The 16697-nt window shown below is 43.9% G+C and overlaps 1 long non-coding RNA gene across 1 annotated transcript; it reads left to right on the forward strand.

Annotated features, from left to right (window-relative positions):
• The first annotated feature begins 13395 nt into the window (after positions 1-13395).
• On the forward strand, positions 13396-16040 carry LOC108537130 (uncharacterized). Its single transcript, XR_001887721.1, has 3 exons — positions 13396-13671; positions 14825-14890; positions 16015-16040. It is a non-coding gene; the product is annotated as an uncharacterized LOC108537130 (long non-coding RNA).
• Positions 16041-16697: the final 657 nt, after the last annotated feature.

Genomic DNA, 16697 nt, shown 5'->3' on the forward strand with positions numbered 1-16697 from the left:
AAAAAAAAAAAAAAAAAAAAAGGAAAAAAAAAGGGCACAGAATTTATGTAAAAAGAATGTTATATGGTAAATTCTTGTCCTGAAATAAATTAACTGGTTTTTTAAAGAAAGAAATGTTTGTAATAAGTCAGAAAGTTGAGATATGTCAAAGAATTGTCTGCAAAAGTCATGAAAAAGGAATTTATGCAAGAAATGTTGTATAATTTAAAAGTAATTAGGCCTCCTGAATATAAAACTATTGAAAAACCAGTTTATGTGCAAGATGTTTAAGGAAAGTAAAATATACTTCTGGTAAAAGGATTATAAGGAGGCATAAGAATGTGGATTTTACCTACATTAAAAGGTTAAAAATTTTTTTGTTTTGAAGGTCTAGGTATGTTTCAAAATGTTAGTGGTAAAGAAAATTCTGTGTGTAAACATATTAGCTAAAGTTAAAGGGGTATCATCCAGTTTTTCTGTGAACTGGACCTTAAAGTAAAAACAGAACGGGTTTTTCTTAAGACACTAACCTGCTCTTTAACAAAAATTACAAAAGGTTAAAAAGAGTCTATAAAAATCTTACCTTATGGTCAGACATTAAAAATTGAATAAATATGTCTACTGAGTTTTACTAAAATTAAGTTTAACATTAATAACACACTAATATAAAGGTGAAATTTAGCTTATCTGGTATAAAACCATACAGAAGCATTGCCAAATGTAAAATGGTGTTTGGGTTTCTCTGCTCTAAAAACTAACAAAAATAAATGCTAAAGGAAATTTCTCAGTAAGAAGGCACCAAGGACTATAAAGTCCACTGCTGATGCCCCCACATTTAAAACAAAAGGTCAATTTCTTAAAAATTATATGCTTGGTTATCTTCCACTTTCCTTTCCCTCAAAACTAAAAGTCTTTTAGCACATATACCACACCTAAAATTTCTGGTAAACCAGCACCAGCCTGAAGATCATGTTCTCATCAAAGGGTGGAAAGAAGGACAACTCAAGCCAGCCTGGGAAGAACCCTACCTTGTGCTCTTAACCACCGAGACTGCTGTTCGTACAGAAAAGGGATGGACTCATCACACCTGAGTCAGGAAAGCGCCACCCTCTCTAGAGTCATGGGCCATAGCTCCAGGGGAAAACCCTACCAAACTAAAGCTAAGAAAAATTTAACTCTTTCATTTATTCTATTACTCTTTCTTCTTTCCTCGTTCTATTGCTGACCATCTAGTTATTAACATAACCAAGTCAATTTCACCTCAAACTACTGCATTTAATGCTTGCCTTGTTATAACCTGTGGGAACTGGGCAAGTCAAAGACAGCTCTCTATTTCAGAAAAGTACTTCTGTCCCTCCTGACTCTCCTCAGACTAGGCATTAGTAAATTAGGACCATTTAATCTGAGGACATTTCGATAAAGACCCCAGTGTCAACCAGGAGTCTTGCCCATCCCCAAAGTAGAGCTTTTATTCTGTAGTTGGTCCAATGTTCTGTGGACCACTAAAGAGCAAGGATGGACTGCCCCAACTAGTTTTTGTAATTTCCTAAAACCATATGTTCATTTTACTAGAGGATCATAGTTGTTAAAGACTTAAAACAAACCTTGACAATTAAGACAGGATACCAAGATGCAAATGCCTAGTTGGAATGGATCAAATATTCCATCTGTATGTTAAACGAAAGCAATTGTTATGCTTGTGTGCACGGCAGCCCGGAGGCCCAGATTGTCCCCTTTCCACTAAGGTAGTCCTTCAGTCGACCAGGCATGGACTGCATGGTAGCTCTTTTCCAGGATTCTACAGCCTGGAGTAATAAGTTGTGCTAATCTCCCTCTCTGCTATATCCCAAAGTTCGACATCCTGTGGGTCAGCCCCTGAGGGCCATCCAGCTTCTGTCTCCCAACACTAAGTTCACTTCATGTCTGTCAAGACAGGGAGGAAATTTAGCATTCCTTGGAGACCTGAAGGGATGCAGTGAGCTTAAGAATTTTCAAGAGCTTACCAATAAGTCAGCCCTTGTTCATCCCTGAGCGGATGTGTGGTGGTATTGTGGTGGACCTTTACTGGACACTCTGCCAAATAACTGGAATGGCACTTGTGCTTTAGTCCAATTGGTTATCCCTTTCACCCCAGCATTTCATCAACCAGAGGGAGGGCAGGTATTAGAAGAAGGATGGATCTGGTTATTGGATGGAAGAATAGCTGTGTCACAACTGCTAGGAGCTGCAGCCATACTGGCTGTGCATAAGACCACCCACCTAGGCCAAGAGTCACTTGAAAAATTAAGCTGGTACTTCTACATCTTGTGTCTGTCAGCCCTTGCCAAAACAGTGGAATAGCAGTGTGTCATCTCCCAGCAGCACAATGCTAGGCAAAGTCCAACTGTCCCACCTGGCATACAGGCTTATATAACAGCCCCCTTTGAAGATCTCCAAGTAGACTTCACCCAGATGCCCAAATGTGGAGATCTCATCCCTAGATTTGAACAGCCCTTATGAATTGGTTCAGACAAGGGGCTGATGTTTGTGGCTGACTTGTTACAGAGGACAGCAAAGGTGATCAGGTGTAGATCAAGGATTAGAACATAGCCCCCTTGTGGCCACAATGAAAAGGACCCCAGACCATCATCTTGACCACTCCCACAGCTGTAAAAGTAAAAGGAATCCCAGCCTGGATCCACCACAGCTGCGTGAAAGCCACAGCACCTGAGACCTAGGAGGTGAGACCAAGCCCAAACAATCTCTGCAAAGTGACTGAAGAAGATGATAAGCCCTGCTCCAGTCATACTCAGAAGCTGACTGGTCCATGCATGGCTGAAGCATGAGGATACTCACCATGGGACATATTTTCCTTAAATTTTGGACTTGTACAGTAGGGACTTCAACTGACCTTCCTCAAACTAAGGACTGTTCCCAGTATATACATCAGGTCACTAAGGTAGGGCAAAAGTTAAAATTTTCTTTTCTTCTACTGTTATTATAAATGTGCTGGAACTCTAAAAGGGACTTGTTTGTATAATGCCACCCAGTACAAGGTATGAAGCCCAGGAAGTGACCAGCCTGATGTGTGTTATAACCCATCTGAGCCCCCTATGGTCACAGTTTTTAAAATAAAATTAAAAACAGTCATCTCATGGGGTCTAGACCATACTAAAAAGAATCCATTTAGTAAATTCCCAAAGTTGCAAAACGTGTGGACCTACCCAGAGTCCCAGCAGGACTGGGCAGCCCCCACTGGATTATACTGGATATGCAGGCATAGAGCTTATGCCAAATTACCCTACCAGTGGGCAGGTAGTTGTGTGATTGGCACTATTAAACCATCCTTCTTCCCACTGCCCATAAAAACAGGTGAACTCCTGGGCTTCCCTATCTATGCTTCCTGCAAACAAACACAAACAAACAAACAAAGCTATAGGTAATCGGAAAGATGATACATGGTCCCCTAAAAAAATCATACAATACTATGGGCCTGCTACTTGGGCACAAGACAGCTCGAGGGGACACCAGACCCCCATTTACATGCTCAACCAAATCATACAGTTACAAGCTGTCTTAGAGGCTGGGTGCAGTGACTCACACCTGTAATCCCAGCACTTTGGGAGGCTGAGACAGGTGGATCATGAGGTCAGGAGATTGAGACTATTCTGGCTGACACCATGAAACCCTGTCTCTACTAAAATACAAAAAAATAGCCAGGTGTGGTGGTGGGCACCTGTGGATACCAGCTACTTGGGAGGCTGAGGCAGGAGAATGGCATGAAATCCAGGAGGTGGAGGTTGCAGTGAACTGAGATGTGCCACTGCCACTCCGCCGTGGTGTCACAGCGAGACTCCATCTCAAAAACAAAAAAAAAAGAGAGAAAGAAAAAAAAGAAATAATCACTAATAAAACCGGCAGAGCCTTGATCTATTCTGGGTCTGCAAGAACTAATGAAGAGAAATAGCTATCTATCAAATAGATGGCTCTCAACTACTTTGCTAGCACTGGAGGAGGGGTCTGTGGGAAATTCAACCTTACCAATTCTGTCTACACATAGATGTTTCAGGCAAGTAGTTGAAAGACATAAGATATGACAAAATTGGTACATGTGCCATCAAGTGTGGCATGGATTTAATCTGGGGATGTTTAGGAAATATGATTTCGGTGCTAGGAGATTTAAACTCTTACAATAGAAATTATAATAGTAGTAGGAACCTGCTTACACTCCCTTGTTTCTACCTGTACTCCTTCAAATGAAAAAACCTTCATTGCTACCTTAGTTCACCAAAATGCTTCAGCAAAAGTGTACTATATAAATCACTATTTGATTTGTCCTACAAGAAGACATAGATAGTGAGATAAAAGTGAAAACTCTCATTAATGAGTGACGTTCTCAAAGGGGGAATAAGGAGGAGACCATTACTTCATTTGTCTTATGCCCAATTTCTGCCTCATCCAAAAAAAGAAGAAGTGAACCAAAAGGGCAGAAATGGAAATCCACAGGGCCAGTAGAGCGCATGCTCCCTGGGCCTGGTAGTTAAAAATCAACCCTCACCTAACTGCTTGTATTATTCTTAGATTCCCGACATTGTATGGGAAAAGCATTTGTGAAGGAATCCCTGTCGCTGTTTTGTTCCATTCCAATTACTGTGCATGTGGGCCCTCTGGTCATGTACCCCCTGGCTTGCTCTCAATTATGACCCTCTCATGCAGACACTCTTAGATTGTAAACCCTTAAAATGGAGAGGCAGTGCTCACTTGGGCAGCTCAGCTTTTGAGATGCATCTGCTGAAGCTCCCAGCTGAATAAAGCTCCTTCCTTCGTTAACCCAGTGGCCTGAGGAGTTTTGTCTGTGGGCTGGTCCAGCTCAATATGTCATGGACCACCCAAAATCATTGCTAAGTAAAAAAGCCAGACATGAAGACCACATGTTGTATAATTCCTTGATTTGAATGTCAAAAAAGGCAAAATTTTATAGAGACAGAAATGGCTGATTTACCTCAAGAGGGCTAGGGATTCAAGCTCTCATGACTACTGTTGATACATACATGAGAAAAATAGGAAAAGAAAAGAAAATTTAAATATAAATAATGAAAATTAATAATCTCTCCCTGATTATAAGAAAAAATCACATTCTTTTTGTAAAATAATTTGGGAAGCAAAATATGAAGAAAAGTCTTTTAATTTTGCCATTGAAAACATTCTGGTTTGTTGCTTTTTATACTATTTTAGAATATAACATTTAATAGAATTGTTGTATAGTCTTTTGTCCACTATGTTTTGAGCCTATTTCTATGGCAGTAAATCTATCTTTGGATCATTTTTAATAGCTTGAGGATATTAACTTAATCATTTGCCCACCCCAGATAATTTTCTTACCATATATTTTTTAATGATTAGAGACAAGATTTTTGGAAATGAATTCAAAGAAGTAGAATTTTCTAGGAGGAAAATACATAAAACGTTTAGGGTTTTTAATCGAATTTTCAAAAAAATTTACCTGCAGAAAAATTGGTTCAGTTTATACTCCCAACAACACAGCAGACTCCAGTTTACCCCTTCCATTTGTCCTCTTGCTGGTCTTTAAGCAGAAAATCTCACTCTTTTCATCTACATTTATTTGGTTCTATTGCTTTTGGAATCTTTTTTTTTTTTTTTTTTTTTTTTTTTTTTGAGGGTGTAGTCTTGCTCTGTCATCCAGGCTGGAGTGCAGTGGCATGATCTCAGGATCACTGTCAACGTCTGCCTCCCTGGGTTCAAGCTATCTCCTGTCTCAGCCTCTCAATATAGGATTACAGGTATCCACCACCATGCCTGGCTAATATTTGTATTTTTAGTAAGAGACAGGTTTCACCTGTTGGGCCAGGCTGGTCTACATTCCTGACCACAGGTGATCCTCCTGCCTTGGCCTCCCAAAGTTTGAGGATTATAGGCATGCGCCATGTACCCAGCCTGCACAGCTAACTTCTAATGAGATCACCTTAGACAAGTTACTTACTGTCTCTGAGCCTCCATGTTCTCATCCATGAAATGGGTTTAATCACCCAGATTTGTTGAGATAATTAAAAGAGAGAATATCTGCAATGCAACAGCACCATGATAACACAGCTGACTCATCAGCTTCAGTGCTGGTCTGTCCTCTCTCACCTCTGACTGCGAGGCCCCTTGCTGTCCTTTCGCCACCAGCAGCAGTGTGTTCCCCCGGGAGGCTGCCATCAGTTGCAGGTTTCTTTGCTCTGTTTGGTATGTCCCTTTCCCAGGCACCCAAGCAAGGGCCACTGGTTATGATACAGAGCTCTGACTTTTTTTTTTTTTTTTTTTTGAGGCGGAGTCTCGCTCTGTCGCCCGGACTGGAGTGCAGTGGCCGGATCTCAGCTCACTGCAAGCTCCACCTCCTGGGTTTACGCCATTCTCCTGCCTCAGCCTCCCGAGTAGCTGGGACTACAGGCGCCCGCCACCTCGCCCGGCTAGTTTTGTATTTTAGTAGAGACGGGGTTTCACCATGTTAGCCAGGATGGTCTCCATCTCCTGACCTCGTGATCCGCCCGTCTCGGCCTCCCAAAGTGCTGGGATTACAGGCTTGAGCCACCGCGCCCGGCCCAGAGCTCTGACTTTAAGCTTTGAGTCCCCAGGTGGGACTTATGGCCAGTTCCTGTCTGATCTGTGCCCCACTTTCTCATGTCCAAGATGAGAAGACAGCCAGTTCTCTCCAATGTCTTTCCTATGGCTTTAAGAGGAAGTATGTACTTCTCACTTGGAGGAGGGACTGGCAAAACCACTTGAATTTTAATTTGAATCGAGGCATCCTGGCAGAGGTTGTAAAATGTCCTCTCATGGTTCAAGGAAGAGGATGATGCCCTGCCTGCTCCTGGTGTCCCTTTCAGAGGTTAAAGGCCTTTCCATTATTTTGTGGCACTAAAGATCCTGAGCTGCTGCCTGCCTTTTCCCAGCTTCGTAAAAGCATCTTAATTAAGGCCAATTTCAGAAGGCACTAGATGGTCTTCAGTTTTGTTTCCACAGCTATTTCACATGGATCACAGCCAATTACCTGCTTTTGCAATTTGGTCTCCATTTCATTTATCTAACAATTTGGAGTTTGTAGGTTTTCTCGGAGAAAGAATGCTTCAGTCATTTGTGTATGCAGGTGGAGTGGTGGTTTTGGAGGGGGAATCATTTCAGGCAATGAAGCGGAATCTGCTCCATGTCAACAACGCAAGCATGGAGGGGAGCTCGGTGGCCAGCACAAAATCAGTTATGGCCACCCCAAAGCTGGCAGTGCTGTAATTTGCTTGCAAAGCACTTTGGGGAGATGCAAGAGGAGGTTCACAGAAGATAAGGAGGATGCGTTCTCCTCTGTGGAAGCTGTCACCACCAGTGTGAGTAGCAGCTGAAAGGACAGAGAGGAAGAGAGAGGCCTGCAATCCCAGAAAGAAAAACATCCATGAGTGGAGCTGCATATTGTGAGTTCGATTCAGCTCATTGAAACAGCAGAGCCTGGGATTCCTGTGATGACAAGAGTGCCTGGTTTATATCAGAGACACAAAGGAAGGGATGCCTTAAAGGTAATGAGAAAGGCACTGGACTGGAACTCAGAAGACGTGAATGAGTTTTGTCTCCTGTGTGACTTTGCATAATTCACCTCCTTACTCTGTTTCTCCATCTGTACAAGCAGACAGTTGGACTAGATTAAGGGATGCCAAATAGGATTCAAATCATGGACTGGGACCAAGTGGCTGCTTGGAAATCTATGTAGAAAGGATTCTGAGGTAGACCAGGCTTGTGAGGGAAACATGCTGCTATTGATTAGCAATGTCTGCCATAAGCATGGGTTTGGGGACTAGAGGCAAGTGTGCCAAGAATTTGCTATCTCTGGACAAGATAATCTCTATAGTTACTTTCAGCTCTAAAACATATTTTGTGACCCCATAACATAAACAGACCTGAACGAAACCTTGTTAAATCAACATCTGATAACAAATCTGAGTCAGAATAAGTCAATTATCACATTTATTATGGATCAATCATATTAAAAATTAGAAATTTTGAGCTGCCAACTTGCAACCAAATTGTCTTTGTATTATTTAATAAATTAGTATTTTGTTAAATTTTTAAAAAAAATCATAGCTTTCTGGAGGGACAAACTTCTCTTTGTTTCTCTTGGGTGGAGAAATACGACTAAATGTGACGAAAATTGCTAGATGGGGATCTTCCTGGTTCAGTTTTCTATGTATACCTTCTATCTGCAGTAATTTAAAGAAGGGTTCTTTAAGTCAGGACTTCATGCAAATAACAAAAGGAAAATGTCAGGAGAGATGTTTACATCCTTACTGTAAATTTTGAAACAGTTTATGATTTCCTACAGGTAATTTTGAGGTTGAATATCTTTCCCTTCAGGTGTAGATAAGTCGATCGATCTTATCCCTGGTTCATGACACACTCACCATTGGTAAAATGCAGGAGCATTTTAATATGTCTGTTTATTTTAAAAATACAATAAGCACTATTTTTAAAGGAAACTCACTGTGCAAAATTAGTTAGGACCTTGACAACTTACAGCTGGTGACACACCACTGTCCCATGTTCCCGAATCCCTATTACTTCCCCCTACCACAGGGAATCACTTTCCTGAATCTCATATTCTTAGTTCCCTTAAGTTCCTTTTTTCTTTTCAAAATTGTGGTAAAATACACATGGCATGCAATTTCCCATCACTAGCACTGTTAAGTGTGCAGTTCAGTACTAAGTATATTCACACTTCTGTGATTCGTCTCCAAGAACTCATTTCTTTTTTTTTTGAGACGGAGTCTCACTCTGTCACTCAGGCTGGAGTGCAGTGGCTGGAACTCAGCTCACTGCAAGTTCCGCCTCCCGGGTTTATGCCATTATCCTGCCTTAGCCTCCCAAGTAGCTGGGAATATAGGCGCCCGCCACCTTGCCTGGCTGGTTTTTGTATTTTTTAGTAGAGACGGGGTTTCACCGTGTTAGCCAGGGTGGTCCCCATCTCCTGACCTCGTGATCCACCTGTCTCAGCCTCCCAAAGTGCTGGGATTACAGGCTTGAGCCACCACGCCCGGCCTCCAAGAACTCTTTTCATCTTGCAAAACTCAAACTCTATACCCATTTATAACTCCCTGTTTTCCCCTCCTTCCAAGATGCTGGCAAGCACCATTTTACTTTCTATTTATGAGTCTGACTACTCTAAATACCTCCTACAAGCAGAATCATACAGTATTTGTCTTGTTGTGCTGGTTTATTTCACTTAGCATAATGTCTTCAAGGTTCACCCATGTTTTACCATGTGTCTTTTGGCTATTGTGAATAATGCTGCCATGAAATGTGTGTACAGATGTCTCTCTTCCCCTAGAGATACAGATTTTTATTTTATCTTTATACAATCTTCCCATAGAGGTACAGTTTTTTATTTTATCTTTATATAATCCTAAAGTATATATACACATTATGTGTTTAAATTTTACTTATTTACTTTTTTTTTTCTTTAGAGACAGGGTCTCATTCTGTTGCCCAGGTTGGAGTGCAATGGTGCAGTCGTGGCTCACTATAACCTTGAGCACCTAGACTCAAGAGATCCTCACACCTCAGCCTCATGAGTAGCTGGGACTAAATGCCTGCACCACCACACCCAGTTAATTTTTCTAGTTTTTGTAGAGACAGAGTTTTGCTGTGTCGCCTAGGCTGGTCTTGAATTCCTGGCCTCAAGCAATCCTCCTGCCTTGGCCTCCCAAAGTGCTGGGATTACAGGCATGAGCCAACGTGCCCACATTTTCTTTTCCAAGTTATATAAAGTATGCTGTATGCATCCTTCTGGAACTTGCTTTTTTCACTTAATATTATATTGCTAAGATTCATCCTTATTGTTGTTTATAGCTGGCATTCATTGTTTTTGAATGCTTGTGACATCACCAGAAGATAGAGATCCTGAGATCTCTTAAGAACTGCTGCTGGGAGTATACACTGGTATAACCTCTTTGGAAAACAGTTTGGCTCCATCTCATAAGGTTGAATATTCACACTCCTCCCAGCCCAGCAATTCTACTCTACATCCAAGAGAAATTCTTGCCTATATAAAACAGGGGATGTGGACAATGAATGTTCCTAACAGCTCTGTTCAAAATAGCAAAAACCTATTTCCCATCAACTGGAGAGTGAGTGAATAAATTGTGGCTTTTATTCCCTTTGATTTCCTGTAGTCTTATGATGCAAGTGGCTTTCCCATGGCTAGCTTGGGGAGGGAGATACTCTTGGCAATCGAGTCTGTGGTAGCAGTCCTGCTTAGCCCTAGGGCAACAGGTGCTGCCCAAAACAAGAGTAAATAGAACAAAGTGCCCCATTGAGGCAATGCCCTGGGTCCCTGGAGGTACAGGTTTGTACCTGTAGGAAACAGTCATCATACAAATCAGTCTTTTCAAATGCTTCTGTGACTGGGCTGAGTCCAAAGGACACTCTCTCCCAAAACATTACAAAGCTTATTGGGGCTACCATTTATCAAGCATTTATCATGTGCCTGATCATGTACTAGTGTACTAATTAAATGCATTATTTCATTTATGTATTTATTTACTTACTTATTCATTTATTTGAGATAGGGTCTCTCTCTGTTGCCTGGGCTGGAGTGCAGTGGCACGATCATGGCTCACTGCAGCCTCAAACTCTTGGGCTCAAGTGGTCTCACCTCAGCCTCCCTAGTAGCTGGGACTATAGGCATAAACAATTAAGTCCAGCTAATTTTTTAAAATACATTTTCGGGCTGGGCACGGTGGCTCACGCTTGTAATCCCAGCACTTTGGGAGGCCGAGGCGGGTGGATCATGAGGTCAGGATATCGAGACCATCCTGGCTAACATGGTGAAACCCCATCTCTACTAAAAGTGCAAAAAATTAGCCAGGTGTGGTGGTGGGCACCTGTAGTCCCAGTTACTCCAGAGGCTGAGGCAGGAGAATGGCATGAACCCGAAAGGCAGAGCTTGCAGTGAGCTGAGATCATGCCACTGTACTCCATCCTGGGCAACAGAGTGAGACTCTATCTCAAAAAAAAAAAAAAAAAAAAAATTTTCCTAGAAATGAGATCTGGCTTTGTTGCCCAGGCTAGTCTCAAACTCCTGGCCTCAAGCAATCCTCCCCCTTCAGCCTCATTATTTCATTTAATCTTCACCATCACCCTATAAGAGTGCCTGGGGGAAGGTGCTCCACACAGTAGCAATGTAGCCACCTCCACTCATAGTGACAACGAGACTCACTGTAGTCAAACAACTTCTCAAAGGCCACACAGCTGGAGGGTGGCTGAGCCAGGATGAAGACCTGGACTCTAAAGCTGGTGCGCCAGTAAATGAGAAAAATCTCTTGAGCATTCAGGGTAGCTTCCTCCCAAGAAATCTTTCTCCAAAGCTTCTAAAAACAATGACAGATCCATCTTTCATAAAACAGACAAAACTAGCAGTCCCTTCATTTTAGAGTGGGGGGTAAAGGTTAGCTAAGCTCCAGAGCATCCCATTTTAATCCTACATATTTATAAGGCAACTGCCAGCACAGCACCCCAAACCTAAAGAACCCTGCATAGCTGTCTCTGTGGGGCATGGCGTGTCCATGGATGTAAAGAGTTTCCAGTGTGTGCTTATGGGCCAGTGGCATCACCCTCAGTCACATGTTAAAGGGCAGCTAGGCCTGGCCTGCTGGGCACCATCGTGAGAATCTACTGAGCTTTCAACTAGTTTATCTGTTGTTTGCAGTGAAAGATGCCCTGACAAGAAGGAGTGTGGGTGGGAAAAGTTCTGATTTGAGGTCCCCTGATCCAGGCATGATCTCCTTCCCCAGTCGCAGGAATCGGGGGACTCCATCTGTAAACACAGGCTCAAGCCATGCCCCCCAGCTCCCTCTTTCAACCAGATGACACCCTCTGCTTCTCTTCCATAGACAGCCTAGAGCTGCCAGCAGTCCCTTAGGATCTGGCCTCAGGCCTGGCTTAATTTTTTCCTCTCCAAAGAGCCATCTGTAGGGCCAGAGGCGGGCAAAGCCTGACTCATTACTGGATGCCAGTTCCTTTGCCTGAGTTTCAGTGATTCCTACCTTACCCTGGGGTTTTATGTTTCTTGTCTCAACACTATCATTTCTCATTCCTCCACAAGTTGAATTGCTCACTCCAGCCAATTGAAGTATGCTCTTCTTGACACAGTTAGTTCTAGGCACATGGTTGGTACTAAAAAGAAAAAAAAAAAGAGCATTGTGTCAATTTCATTGATTAACAAAAGTGATGGCTCCACTGCAAAGTAAAGTTGATACTGCCTGGGCCTCTGAGTTCAACAGCCTTTTAGACAAATGGCTCTGAGCTAAAACATGAGCATACACACATATGTATCTGTCTCAATCTGATGAAATAATCTGGATACTTGGTTGTTATCCTTGAGCATTTTCCTGCCTCATTAATATATGTGTAGCCAGCACAATAATAATCATAGCTAATAAGGGCTAAAGCTGAGGGCTTTCCTGAGCCAGGCAGTGGCTTTAAAAACTTTAAAGTGGCTTTTAAAACTTTAACAGCTAAAGCTGAGGACTTTCCTGAGCCAGATAGTAGCTTTTCACATAGACTCTCATTGAATAATTTCTGTTTTTCAGATCAAGAAACTGAGACTTACTATCACATTTGGGATTAAGTTAAAATATAAAAAAAAAAGAAACTGAGGCTAAAGCTGTCAAGTATTTCACAGCCAGCAAGTGGCTAAATCGGAACTTGAACCCAGGCAGTCTAGCCCTGGGATCCTGTGCCCTTACCCAATATCCAGTGTTGGCTACACAAAACTAATGAATACATATTTTCAACTATAGTTTAAGTGAGTGACATATTTTTCACTATATTTTATGTAGGTGACTTTCAGTTTGGGGGTATTCTACTTACACAATCTATTGAGCTGGACATTAACTGAGAACAAACAGAAACTAATGAACTCTGAAAAACATAAAACATGAGCAACATGATGTCACTGCAAAAGACAAAATAGCATATAGCCTTCTTGTGACTGTGTTTTGCTTACAGTCCGTGAGCTAATACTCAGCCTGAACTCAGCAGTGCTGTTCCCTTGGGAGACACACACACACACACACACACACACACACACACACACACACACGTTAGTGGTTTTGTGCCCCCCACCCCGCACCCCCAACACACACACACACACACACACACACACGCACACAGGAGTTGGTGGTTGTGCTGCCCGGAGCCTCCAGTCCGCCAGTGCCAGGAATGGACCAGATGGGTCCAGCAGTGCTGAGTCAAGGCTAGGAGGGGGCAGCCAGAAGCGCGCTTGTGCTCCGGACTGTGCACCTGCCGAAATGGGTGGGCACTGGGAGCGCGGGGGTAAGGAGTGAGAGGGAAGGGGGTAAGGTGGGGCAGCCCTTTCCCAGGCGGTAGAGGGGGCGGTGATGCTGTTGCCCTTTTAAGCTGCGACTTGACCGGAGCCGCGCCTCCTGTCGGTGGAGTTGGTTACAAGGGGAGCAGCCGCCCAGGCCGCCACACAGCTCCCCGCAGAGGCCTCGGAGCCCCTTACCGTTTTCCAGCCGTGCTGCGACTAGAGTTGAGCCAGCGGGGAGAGGCGGAGCCGCCAAAGCTCCGCCGGGCTGTCCCGCCGGGTGGTCGTGGCCTTGAGAGGGGCTCCGGATCGGCTCACCTTCCGCGCCCCTCCCGCCGGAAATGAGGGTAAGATGTCGGTGTCAGGGTTCAAGGCCAAGCTGAAGTTGCTAGCCTCTATCTTCCACAAGAACCAGGAGACGCTGCAGCTCACGCTCCACTGCAACATCATGATGAGGCGCCCAGCCGCGGCCTTGCGGGTCAGGGCGAGGGCGGAGAGAAGGCTCCTGGAGTCCCGGGACAAAGGGGAGCCTGCCCCGGAGAGGCCCCGGTTTCCCGGGCTGGGCCAGCGCGCCCCTTTCTCCTGCGACTGGCCTGGCCCAGATCGCGGGGACTGCGGGAGGCTTGGGTAGGAGGAGGCGGAGAGTGCGTCTCTCTGGCTCCTTGCGCTGGGCTGGCTTGGGGACTGCTGGCACCTCTCGCCCCGGTGGCCGCTTCCCGAGGTGGGAGCCCGCGTCTCCCGCAGCCCTTTCGGGGCCCATGGTCGCCCTCAGTCAGCCGACCTGCTCCGGAACCGCGACGGGGCTTGACAGGTTGGCTCCGGCTGTTGTTTGAGGCCAGGCGGGGAAGGGGAAAGGCCTTTAAGATTTTCGGTTTTTTGGCCGGGCGCAGTGCTCATTCCTGTAATCCCAGCACTTTGGGAGGTTGAGGCGGGTGGATCACCTGAGGTCAGGAGTTCTAGACCAGCCAGGCCAACATGGTAAAACCCTGTCTCTACTAAAAATACAAAAATTAACCGGGCATGGTGGCAGGCGCTTGTTGAGATGGAGTCTCACTCTGTCGCCCAGGCTGGAGTGCAGTGGGGTGATATCGGCTTACTGCAGCGTCTGTCCCTTGACAGTCCATGGCTTCAAGCGATTCTGCTGCCTCAGCCTCCTGGGATTACAGGCGCCCGCCACCACACCTGGCTAACTTTTGTGTTGTTTAATAGAGACGGGGTTTCACCATGTTGGCCAGGCTGGTCTCGAACTCCTGACCTCAAATGACCCACCTCTGCCCCCCCAAAGTTCTGGGATTACAGGCCTGAGCCACCGCGCCTGGACCCCAAAGGCCCTTAAGTTTAAAGGCCTCGTTCTTCAGTCAGGTTTTCCTTGTTCTCTCGTGTTCAGCCAATCGTTTTAAGTTTGTGTTTAAGGAGAAACTAACAATGAAAACGGACTCGTTGACGGAGGAAAAGTTGGAATGCAGCCTCTGGTGCTGTTTGAGCGATCCCTCTCCCCAGGGCCGCCGCTGTGTTCTGGAAAGGTGCATTGTACCATGGATGCGGCAGGTTAAGAGTCCTGTGCAGGTGATCTGCCCGCTTTTCCTTTCAGGCTTCTGTATCAGCTGTTTTTCCCCTGTAGAATGGGCCCCTGACAGCCACCCGCTAATCTTACCCAATTTGTCTTTACATGTCTGACCACCAAGGCTCTTCTGGGTCATATTTAGTTCATGCCTCCCCTCTTTAGTCCTTACTATTTTTGCTTTGGTCATGTTATGCTGTATTCTGTAAGCCTTTTTACTTTTTATAAATGGTGGCAGGGGAGAATATTTTATAATTACACTTTGTGCTTTTCATCTTCCACTAAATAAATGCTTGGTAAATATTTGTTTTATTAAGTGTATGATCCTATTGTCACTATATTGTGCTTGAACAAAAATCTTAACTGCCTTGTAAGTTAACTGCTAAGAATTTGTCAAAAGTGCAGAGATAACATCAAGAACTCATCATGGATAGTACAAAAAGGTCTCTAAGGGCTTGACGGAAGTCTGTAAATTGACTTCATATGAAAGAGACTGTAAGAAGTGAAAATGTAAAGCATGACTGGAGAGCCAGAGTGATAAAGCCAGCATCCCTTTCTCCAGATCCTTTGTAACAGTGTTATGTGATCTTTTCTAGAAGATCGTTCTGAAAGATAATGCCAACTTGGAACCTAGGAAACCATCTAGTGGGTTTCTGCAGCTTACTTAGGTGGTTCAAATCCTCATCAGCACCTTTGTTTTCTCTGCCTCAGTTTGCTTACAATGATGTTCTCAGTAGCTGTAATTGCTCTCTGTCTTTGAATACTTAAGCATTTTTTTAGATGACAGGGATATATGTGCATTTTTATTTTATCAAGTGATAGAATTTTTACTCTGCTTTTGTGGGCTCTGGGTTAGCTTATTGGTTGTTTAGTTGTAAAATGATTAGGGAAAACCTTGTGTGTGTGTGTGTGTGTGTGTGTATTTTAAGTTTCTTTTGTTGTCAGAGGACTTAGAATTTTGTTTTATATGGTAATTCTGACAATTTACTTTATTCTCCACCCCACATTTATTGAACAACAAAGTATGAAAGTAATGTGTCCCATAACCAGCCTTCAGAAGAATTACAACTGCTGTACATCTGAAATTCTTTTTTTTTTTTAATTTTGAGACGGAGTCTCTATCACCCAGGCTGCAGTGCGGTGGCACGATCTTGGCTCACTGGAACCTCTGCTGCCCAGGTTTAAGCAATTCTCCTGCCTCAGCCTCCCGAGTAGCTGGGATTACAGGCACCTGCCATCGCACCCAGGTAATTTTTGTAGTTTTAGTAGAGACAGGTTTCACCATGTTGGCCAGGCTGGTCTCGAACTCCTGACTTTGTGATCTGCCTGCCTTGGCCTCCTAAAGTGCTGGGATTACAGGCGTGAGCTACCAGGCCCGACTGAACTTTCAAGAAGAAGTTTGTGCTTCAGTTTCCAAAACATTATGATATCAAAAGATAGCTGTGCCATACATTTGGAAAGATACAGAAACTGAACATACTGGCAGGCAGTTTTGCCCACTGGTGCTTGAGATAGAGCCACACCTTGGTCTCAGTGGATTTGTGGAGAAAAATAGATACAGAAAGTTATTTCTAAATAAGACCAAAAAATTCTTTTCTTAAGCAGTGACAGGTAAAGAGGTTGTCTTGGCTAACCTTGAATTGGAATTGTGTTGCCCTTGATTGAGACAGTTGTATGGTGGGGATGGTAGTGGTGATAACCTTGTTTGAAATTTGTCTGCTTATAGTAATCTTGGTGGTAGCTGTCACAGACAACTTCATCCTCACAGGCCTTAAAATTACGATAAAACTAATAGAATGGAGGAGAAACAAA

This window comes from Rhinopithecus bieti, unplaced genomic scaffold (genome assembly GCF_001698545.2).
Source record: "Rhinopithecus bieti isolate Rb0 unplaced genomic scaffold, ASM169854v2 scaffold_14885, whole genome shotgun sequence".
In the NCBI taxonomy this organism is placed as follows: domain Eukaryota; kingdom Metazoa; phylum Chordata; class Mammalia; order Primates; family Cercopithecidae; genus Rhinopithecus; species Rhinopithecus bieti.